Here is a 10,192-nt window from a genome sequence, read left to right as displayed (position 1 = left end):
CCCCTCATCTGCGGGAATATGCACTATCAGAGGCGATCAGCTCGCTGCTAGGGAATGCTATAGCAGTTCCATGAAGGGAAAATAACAACCCAGGCAGCAAGCAATGGCCATAAGTGATGAAGTTGAGGAGTCCTCGGAAGTGTAAGTTGCCCCAAATAATGACATCGATCCACGAATAGGCGAAGATAGGTCAAAGCTCTAAGCTATTGAGGAGCTCGAGGAGGTAAAAATAGATCCCACGTATGCTTCAAGGGTCGTTAAGATTGGAAAAAATCTTGGCGATGATAGGAGAAAGGAGCTGGTTAAATTTCTGCAAGGGAATCTAGATTTTTTCACCTGGTCTCATGAAGACATGGTGGGAATAAGCCCGAGTGTGATCATGCACACCCTAAACTTGGATAAAAGTGTGCCTACGAAATCCTAAAAATAGAGACGTTTGGGAACAGTTCGAGCTGAGGCATTGGAAGAAGAAGTAGCTCGGTTATTAAAGTGTGGGTTTATTCGTGAAGCAAAATACCCGATCTGGGTCGCGAATCCTAACCTGGTACCAAAGTTGAATGGAAAATGGTGGACTTGTATTGATTTCTCCGACCTGAACAAAGCTTGTCCTAAGGATTGCTTCCTATTCCGAGAATTGATCAGTTGGTAAATGCCACTGCAGGACACAAACTCATGTCTTTTATGGATGCGTACTCTGGATATAACCAGATTGCGATGAATCCTGCAGACCAGGAGCATACTAGCTTTATGACTCCAATGAATGTATACTGTTATAAATTTATGCCCTTTCGGGCTGAAGAATGTTGGGGTTACCTACCAACGGTTAGTTAACAGAATATTCGTTGATCAGATCGGGAAAAATATGGAAGTGTATGTCGATGATATGCTAGTCAAATCCAAGACTGTCGATAACCATGTTCCCAATCTAAAAGAATGTTTTGAAATCTTGAGGAAATACAATATGAGGCTAAATCCCTAAAAATGTACTTTTGGAGTAGCGTCAGGAAAGTTTCTGGGATTCATAGTCAATACAAGGGGGATAGAGGCGAACCCAGAAAAAATCAGGTCATTATTGGAGATGCCTTCGCCCAGATCGCGTAAAGAAGTTTAGAGCTTGACTGGAAAAGTGGCTGCGTTAAACCGATTTATTTCAAAGTCCACTGACAAGTGTTTTCCCTTTTACAACTTGCTTAGAGGAAATAAGAAATTTGAATGGACTGAAGAGTGCGAGCTGGAATTCCTCACCCTAAAGACGCATTTGGCCGAACCCCAGTATTGTCTAAGCCTATATCTGGAGAGCCCTTGTTCCTATATTTGGTCGTAACAGAAAATGTAGCCAGCGACGTGTTAGTTCGGGAAGAAGACTGTGCTAAAAAACTGGTGTACTATATAAGCAAAAGACTTCTTGGGGCTGAATCATGGTATCCATTGATAGAAAATATAGCATTCTACTTGATATTAGCTTCCAGGAAGCTTAGACCATACTTCCAGTCCTATTCAATCCATGTCATGACCGACCAACCTCTAAGGCAGGTTTCACAAAAACCTGACGCGTCAAGACGTCTTTTAAAATGGGCAGTAGAACTCAGCCAGTTCCAGATATGGTACACACCACGGACCTCGATCAAAATCCAAGCCCTTGCTGATTTTGTGGTTGAATGCACCGAATTTCAAGAGAAGCTTTTGAAGGAGCCGGTGAAGGAGTTATGGAGAATATTCGCGGACGACTCATCTAATGAGAATGGATATGGAGCTAGGATCATATTGATCTCTCCAGAGGGGCATCAATTCCATACAACACTGAGACTCGGATTTGAAGTATCAAACAACGAAGCTGAGTACGAGGCTTTGTTATCCAAGCTTAGAGTGGCAAGAGAATTGAAAGCAAGGGTTGTCCAGTGTTATAGTGATTCCCAACTCATGGTAAATCAAGTGTTGGGGGAATATGAAGCGCGTGGTACCAAGATGGCAGCTTACCTAGCTAAGGTGAAGAAAGAGCTATTAGAATTTGAATATGGTACTGTCGAACAGATCCCTCGCGAACAGAACACTAATGCTGATGCTTTGGCAAGGCTTGCCACCACCAAGGAAGCTGAGACTTTGAACGTAGTACCAGTGGAATTCTTGAAGAGTCCAAGCGTGGCGAAAAAAGTGAAAGAGGTCGAGATTATTGACACAAGGCCGACCTGGATGACCCCCATAGTGCAATATCTTGCAACAGGAAGGCTACCTGAGGAAAGAAAGGATGCGAGAAAGATACTATATCAAGCTCCGAGATATGTGATAGTAGATGGAACGTTATATCGACGTGGTCATTCACTACCACTTCTAAGATGTGTTTTGCCTGAGGAGGCTAAAACCATTCTGCAAGAGGTGCGTGAAGGATTTTGTGGAGATCATGATGGGGGCAAAACCTAGCCTTGAAAATATTAAGGCTGGGATATTTTTGGCCCACTTTAACAAAAGAATCCATCTCCCATGTTCAAAACTGCGACAAATGCCAGCGCTTCGCCACTGTCGCATGAGCTGCTCCAGTCGAGCTGACGATGATCTCATCCCTGTGGCCATTTGCAGTATAGGGCATTGACTTAATAGGATCTTTACCTATGGGAAAGGGAGGAGTTCGTTATGCGATGGTCGCAATTGAATATTTTATGAAGTGGGTAGAGGCCGAGCCTTTAGCAACCATCACTTCAAAGAGAGTCCTCGACTTCGTGGTTAAAAACATTGTGTGTCGGTTTTGGCTTCCCAAAAAGATTGTGTCAGATAATGGAACCCGGTTTGATAGTGATCTCTTTACTGATTTCTGTGAAAGGCATGACGTAATTAAAAGTTTTTCATCGATTGCATATCCACAAGCCAATGGACAGGTAGAAGCTGTGAATAAGACCCTAAAGTCGAGCCTCAAGAAAAGTTAGATGAGGCCAAAGGAGTCTGGCCCAAGTAGCTCCCACAGGTACTCTGGGCATATCGAACTTCTCACAGAACCTCCACTATAACGACCCAAATTTGCTAATAAGGCTTTGGGCCTTCATTAGCATGCCTGGAGGAAAATATGTGAATTGTTGTTTAATATGTGGATTTATGTGAATATGTGATTAGTGATGCATGTTTAGGTGAATTAAATATGCATATGGGCCCCGTCTGGTTATTAGGGGCATGATTGTAATTTTAACCTATTGAGGGTATAAACATGATAATTGTGATATACCTGCGATATATCTGTGTTGCACGATCCGAGACAGTTCTAGGGAGCGGTTAGCTAGAAAGTCACAATGGGGTCGAAAATATGACTCAGGACGAGTCGAGGGGTATTTCGAGTGTTAGTCATTTTTAGGGTTATCAGGTTACGGAAATAAATATTCGGAGATATATTTGAGGTTAGAATGCCTAGGAGTGAATATTGGGGAAATTTACCATTTTTCCCACGGGGACGTTTTTTGTACCTCGAGCCTTGAGGTAACCGTATAGACTTAAGCTACATAAAACAAACCACAGAACCATTTGGAACTCTCTAAACCGACCCACACCCTCTCCCTTACTCTGGTTCTCTTCCACTCTTGGAGGCTTAGTGACATCTTGGAGGTTCTACTTGTGAAAACCAATTGGAAGCTAGGAATCAAGCTAGAGCTTTGGAGGCTAGGAGCTTGGGGCTTAGGAGATCAACTCAGAGACTCAATTCAGCAAGGGTAATTTTTAAATTATAAGGATTGTGTTTGGAATTTTTGTTGGTTTTCTTATAGTATGCATGTGTGTTGGGTGAAGAATTGAATTTGAGTTTGAGGAGGTTTTTGGCTTAAGTTCTAGTTGTGTTTTGCTGCTGAATCTATAGTATGATCTATGTGATAATTGGTTTGGATTGCTGGCTTGATTCTGGGGACAATTGGACTGGTTTTTAAGGTGAAAATGGTGAGTTTTTCTGGGCTCAAGGGGTCAGGCCGCGACCTTGTTCTTGCTGAGCCGCGGCCCCTTAGAACTTAGGGCGTCTAGAATTGGAGACGTGCCGCGGCGCCCTTCAGGAAGGGTCGTACGGGGATTCAATGTTACGATCGCCCGTGATGTGAAGATCAATTTGGATACGGAGTCTACAACCTACGCTCAGGTTGTGGATAAGGCCCTTACAGCTGAGGGGGCCGAGGACCAGATTTGGAGAGAGAGCCCTGTCAGGCGCGATGCTAGAAGGACAGTGCCTCCATTTATTGGGACCAGTCGGTGTAGTGGCTCTAGTGAGTAGAAGAGGAAGGCCCCAGACTCCTTTCTTCCTCCCAATTCAGATAGGAAGGCATGGGGTGGTTCCAGTGGCCTTCAGGGCAGAAGTGACAACTGGAGGAGCTTCCCAGTGTGTCCTCGGTGCAGACGATGACATCAGGGTGAGTGCAGGATTAGGGCCTGCTTTGTCTGTGGGAGTGCCAATCATCTGAAGAATGACTGCCCACAAGCCAGGAAGGAGGAGTCGAAGCAAGGCGACAGTCTCGCTCCTGCTAGGGTGTTTACTTTGACTCAGACTGAGGCAGAGGCTAGCCCCTCAGTTGTGATAGGTTAGATCTCTAGTGTTGGTTCTTCTTATACTGCATTGTTTGATTCGAGAGCTACCCATTCATTTGTGTCTGCTCTGTATGCTAGGGGTTTTCAGAATTTGTTGCTGACTGGGGAACTGGTAGTCTCTAGGAGGTGGATTAGAGCTTTACCAGTAGAGGTAGTTGGTAGGGAATTGTTTGCTGATCTGATTGAACTTGTGATGGATGACTTCAATGTAATCCTAAGGATGGATTGACTATCAAAGTATGGGGCGACAATTGACTGCAAGCGCAAGATGGTGACTTTTGAACCAGAAGGGGAGCTGCCCTTTGTATTTCTGGGGACAGAAAGATGTGAGAACAGTTTCAAATAGTTGAAGCGGCGACTGATCACTGCTCCAGTGTTGAGTTTGCCGACAAACAATGAGAAGTTCATGGTTTATTGCGATGCTTCCAGACAGGGTTTAGGATGTGTGTTGATGCAAGTTGGGAAGGTGATAGCCTATGCATCGAGACAATTAAAGGATTATGAACAGAGATATCCTACGCATGATCTAGAATTGGTAGCAGTGGTATTCGCACTTAAGATTTGGAAACATTATCTATATGGTGAGAAGTGCGAGATATACACCGACCATAAGAGTTTGAAGTACTTCTTTACTCAGAAGGATCTGAATATGCGCTAGAGACAATGGTTGGAGTTGGTTAAGGATTATAATTGTGATATCCTATACCATCCTGGGAAGGCTAATGTAGTTGCTGATGCATTGAGCTGGAAGGGCCCAGAACAGCTGTTCAGTTCGAGGCAGATATCTAGTAAGTTAGCGGAGGAGATGACTAGAGCAGGTATAGAGTTGGTGGTTGGTCGGTTAGCCAACATCACTCTTCAGTCTATGCTCCTTGAAAGGATCAAGGAGGCGCAGGGGAAAGATTCCCAGTTGAGAGGTCACAGGGAGAACGTCTTAGTCGAAATAGCTAAGGACTTTTCTCTCTCGAAGATGGGATTACTGAAGTATAAGGGTCGGATCTATGTTCCGATGGATTCAGATTTCTGGCGAAAGATTTTAGATGAACTGCATACAACTCCTTATTCCTTACATCCGAGTACGACGAAGATGTACCAGGATTTGAGAGTTTTGTATTGGTGGTCGAGCATGAAGAGGGATGTGGTGGATTATGTGGCCAAGTGCTTAACTTGTCAACAGGTCAAAGCTGAACATCAGAGGCTAGCAGGGCTGCTGCAGCCTCTAGGGATTCCGGAATGGAAGTGGGAAGATGTCGCCATGGACTTCGTGGTTAAGTTACCGAAGACCGTGGGACAACGTGATTCGGTGTGGGTGATTGTGGATAGGAACACCAAGTCTGCCCACTTTTTACTAGTCAGGACGACTTATACTGTGGAGCAGTATGTGAAGGAGATTGTTCGACTGCATGGGGCTCTAAGGTCGATAATGTTCGACAGGGACCCTACCTTCACTTCCAAGTTCTGGGAAAGCCTGCAGAAGGCTATGGGCACACAATTACGGTTTAGTACCGCTTATCATCCCCAGATAGATGGTCAGACTGAGAGGACAATTCAGATATTGGAGGACATGCTACGAGCCTGTGTGCTGGATTTTGAGGGATCTTGGAGTAAGTATCTTCCCTTGATTAAGTTCTCATACAACAACAGTTATCAGGCGACTATTAGAGTGGCTCCATATGAGATGCTTCATGGGAGGAAGTGCAGATCACCTATCCATTGGGATGAGACCGGTGAGAGGAGGTACTTAGGTCCTAAGATGGTTCAAAGGACCAATGAGGCAGTTGAGAAGATCAGAGCTCGAATGCTCGCCTCCCAGAGTCGCTAGAAGAGTTATTCAGATCTGAAATGCAGAAGCGTGGAGTTTCAGGTTGGTGACCATGTGTTCCTTAGGGTTTCGCCTTTGAGGGGAGTGAGACGATTTGGTGTTCGGGGCAAGCTGAGCCCTAGATTTGTTGGCCCCTTTGAGATTCTGGAATAGGTTGGAGAGGTAGCTTACAGATTGGCGATGCCTCCACCCTTATCAGGGGTTCATGATGTGTTTCACGTGTCCATGCTTCGGAAGTGTGTGTCTGATTCGATGCATGTTCAGAGTTATGAGAATTTGGAGCTCGATCAAGATTTGTCTTATGAGGAGGAACCAATTCAGATTCTCGATCGGAATGACAAAGTCTTGCAGAGCAAGACCATCGCCTTGGTGAAAGTGCTGTGGAGGAACAGCAAAGTTGAAGAGGCGACATAGGAACTAGAGACAGAGATGCGGGAACGGTATCCCGAGTTATTCAGGTCATTTCGAGGAAAAAATTTCTGTAAGGAGGGGATAGTTGTAACGACCCAAATTTGCTAATAAGGCTTTGGGACTTGATTAGCGTGCCTGGAGGGAAATATGTGAATTATTGTTTAATATGTGGATTTGTGTGAATATGTGATTAGTGATGCATGTGGGCCCCATCTGGTTATTGAGGGCATGATTGTAATTTAAGCCCATTGAGGGTATAAACATGATAATTGTGATATACCTGCGATATATCTGTATTGCACGATCTGAGAGAGTTCTAGGGAGTGGTTAGCTAGAAAGTCACAACGGGGTCGAAAATCTGACTCAGGGCGAGTCGAGGGGTATTTCGGGTGTTAGTTATTTTTGGGGTTATCGGGTTACGGAAATAAATATGCGGAGATATATTTGAGGTTAGAATGCCTAGGAGGGAATATTGGGGAAATTTACCATTTTTCCCTCGGGGACGTTTTTGGTACCCCGAGCCTTGAGGTAACCGTATAAACTTAAGTTACATAAAACAAACCACAGAACCATTTGGAACTCTCTAAACCGACCCACACCCTCTCCCTTACTCTGGTTCTCTTTCACTCTTGGAGGCTTGGTGACATCTTGGAGGTTCTACTTATGAAAATCAATTGGAAGCTAGGAATCAAGCTAGAGTTTTGGAGGCTAGAAGCTTGGGGCTTAGGAGATCAACTCAGAGACTCAATTCAGCAAGGGTAAGTTTTAAATTATAAGGATTGTGTTTGGAATTTTTGTTGTTTTTCTTATAGTATGCATGTGTGTTGGGTGAAGAATTGAATTTGAGTTTGAGGAGGTTTTTGGCTTAAGTTCTAGTTGGGTTTTGTTGCTGAATCTATAGTATGATCTCTGTGATAATTGGTTTAGATTGCTGGCTTGATTCTGGTTATAATTGGACTGGTTTTTGAGGTGAAAATGGTGAGTTTTTCTGGGCTCGAGGGGTCGGGCCACGGCCCTGTTCTTGCTGATCCGTGGCCCCTTAGAACTTGGGGCGTCTGGAATTGGAGGCATGCCGCGACACCCTTCGAGAAGGGTCGCGGCGCGTGTGGGCTATTTTGAGGCAGGGCCTCGGGTTGAGCTGGGGGTCGCGGCATGAGTCCCTAGGGCTGCGGCACTTAGAGCATTTTTGGGTTCTAGAGGAGTTTTAGGCTCGGGAATTCAATAGTTAAGGCTCGGGATGTATTTTATCACCCGGATTGATAGAATTCAATGTTTCGGAGACTAGAATCATAATCTAATGCTATTTAATGGATTAGAACTTGATGGTGGAAATTGTTAATGTGTTGTGACTAGGGTTTCGGCGAGGCTCGGACTAGGGAACTGTACTTGGGACATCGGTGCTTGGAAAGCTCGGGACGCAGGTAAGAAAACTACTGTTCCCATAGAGCTTGTTTTGTAAGGCGCGGCCCTATATAATTGAGTTGCAGGGCTTGACCCTATATGACTGTGTTGCAGGGCGTGGCCCTTTAATTGAATTTATATGTGTTTAGATGTCTGTTTAATTATACTATGTGTGTAAATAAATGATGGAACGGCGATGGCCGGGATCGGCAAGAGCCTAGAACGGTGAAGGTCGAGAACGGCAAGGGGCCAGGAGCAGCGTTTAGCATGCGGAGTGCAAGTTGCCAATGCGAGACCCCAAGGGATACCTGGGATATCCTTACGGTATAGACCACAAACCTAGGGCCTGGTAAAGCGTCTGGGACGGCATGGACATACATGTATAGCCTGATGATGGCATGTTTATATGTTAAGTGTTGTTATGCATATGTTATCTATTTGTGATGGTTTTCTTGCTGGGCTTTGGCTCACGGGTGTTCTATGGTTTAGTTAAAGGCAAGGGGAAAGTCAACCAACCTTGAGTATGGTGAGCGTGACAAGTGGTGTGTATATGTCTGGTCTGCCTGGCTGCCACAACCAGGGGTGTTTTTGGAAGATGATTGTACCAAACTCGAATTTTGTTGTTTAGTCAACTTTGGTTATATTTTGAGTTGTAAATATTTCTAAACAATGTTTTTGGGATCCCAAATGTTAAATGCTTTATAATTTTCAATGTAAGGTTTATTCTCAAGTTTATGACTCTGATTATGGTTTTATTACACTTTTGACCTAAAACCTCGATTAGCGAGCTAACTGCACATTTTAAACTCACCTAGTAATGGCTCTAAGGTAGTAGGGCGTTACATCCACAGGGCACACTCCTTTCTCCTTGACTTTTGGAAGTGAGGCGGTCCTTCCCATTGAAGCAAAGGTAGCCACGCACAAGTTAAGGTCATTCAGCCATGAGCGGAATGATGAGTTGCTTAACGTGTCTCTCAACCTGATTGATGAAAAACGAGAGGATTCACAACTACAGCTCGCACATTACCAACAGAAAAATCACTCGTTATTTTTATTCCAGGGTCAAAGGACGTAGTTTCAGTTTGGGCGATCTAGTTCTCCGAAGGGTCTTTTTGGCAAACAAGGATCCAAAAGATGGTGCTTTAGGTCCGAAATGGGAAGGCCCCTATCAAATCATGGAAATTTTGCATGAGGGAACTTTCAAGTTAGCTCGGCTTAGTGGAGAAGCAGTCCCACGGACCTGGAACGCGATGCACTTAAAGAAATATTATCAATAGTATTATCGACTATCTATGTAAGGCTTAGTTATAATATCCATGAGGGATTGTAATATAGTTTTTCCTGTTCGTATGGTTTTAAATATTATTTCCTTTATAAGGTTATTTATAAATTAGTTCGTGTATTAATATTTGTAAAAGCAACCAAGAAAGTCTTCACATTCTGGTTACTTGGGGGACGTATAACCTGAGGAGAATCAGAGCAAGGTTGCAGACTGAGGTCAAGTTATTTGAAATTTAAAATCCTGGATATAACTAGGTACAAAATATCCTGGATATAACCAGGTTGGAAACTTAGAAGCTTGGAAAATTGATTATCTGATGGCTCTTTAAGAGCACAAGGTGTCAATAAACCTAGCGTGAACTAAGTTCAAATTATTTAAAACCCTGGGTACAACCAGAACTAAAACATAGAACTTAGCAAAATTGAATATTCGATGACTTTCCTAAAAGCTCGAGATGTCAATAAACCTAACGTGAACTAAGTTTGAAATATTTAAAACCCCAGATATAACCGGGACCAAGGCCTGATACATAACAAGTACGATATAAATCAACACATTAAATTTGGTAATAACCAAACTCGAAATATCTATCTCAATCTAATGATCGATTCCTAAAATCCCGAATGTGCAAGTATAAGAAAGCATAAACATGGGGGATAATCAAGGAAAAGACAAATAGATTAAAAGTTAGATATATGAATTAAAATTCAAGTTGTCCCAAGGAGAAAAAC

The sequence above is a fragment of the Humulus lupulus genome, chromosome 6 (genome assembly GCF_963169125.1).
Source record: "Humulus lupulus chromosome 6, drHumLupu1.1, whole genome shotgun sequence".
NCBI classification, from domain to species: domain Eukaryota; kingdom Viridiplantae; phylum Streptophyta; class Magnoliopsida; order Rosales; family Cannabaceae; genus Humulus; species Humulus lupulus.
The sequence above is the reverse complement of the archived record's forward strand: the minus strand, read 5'-3'. Positions refer to the sequence as shown.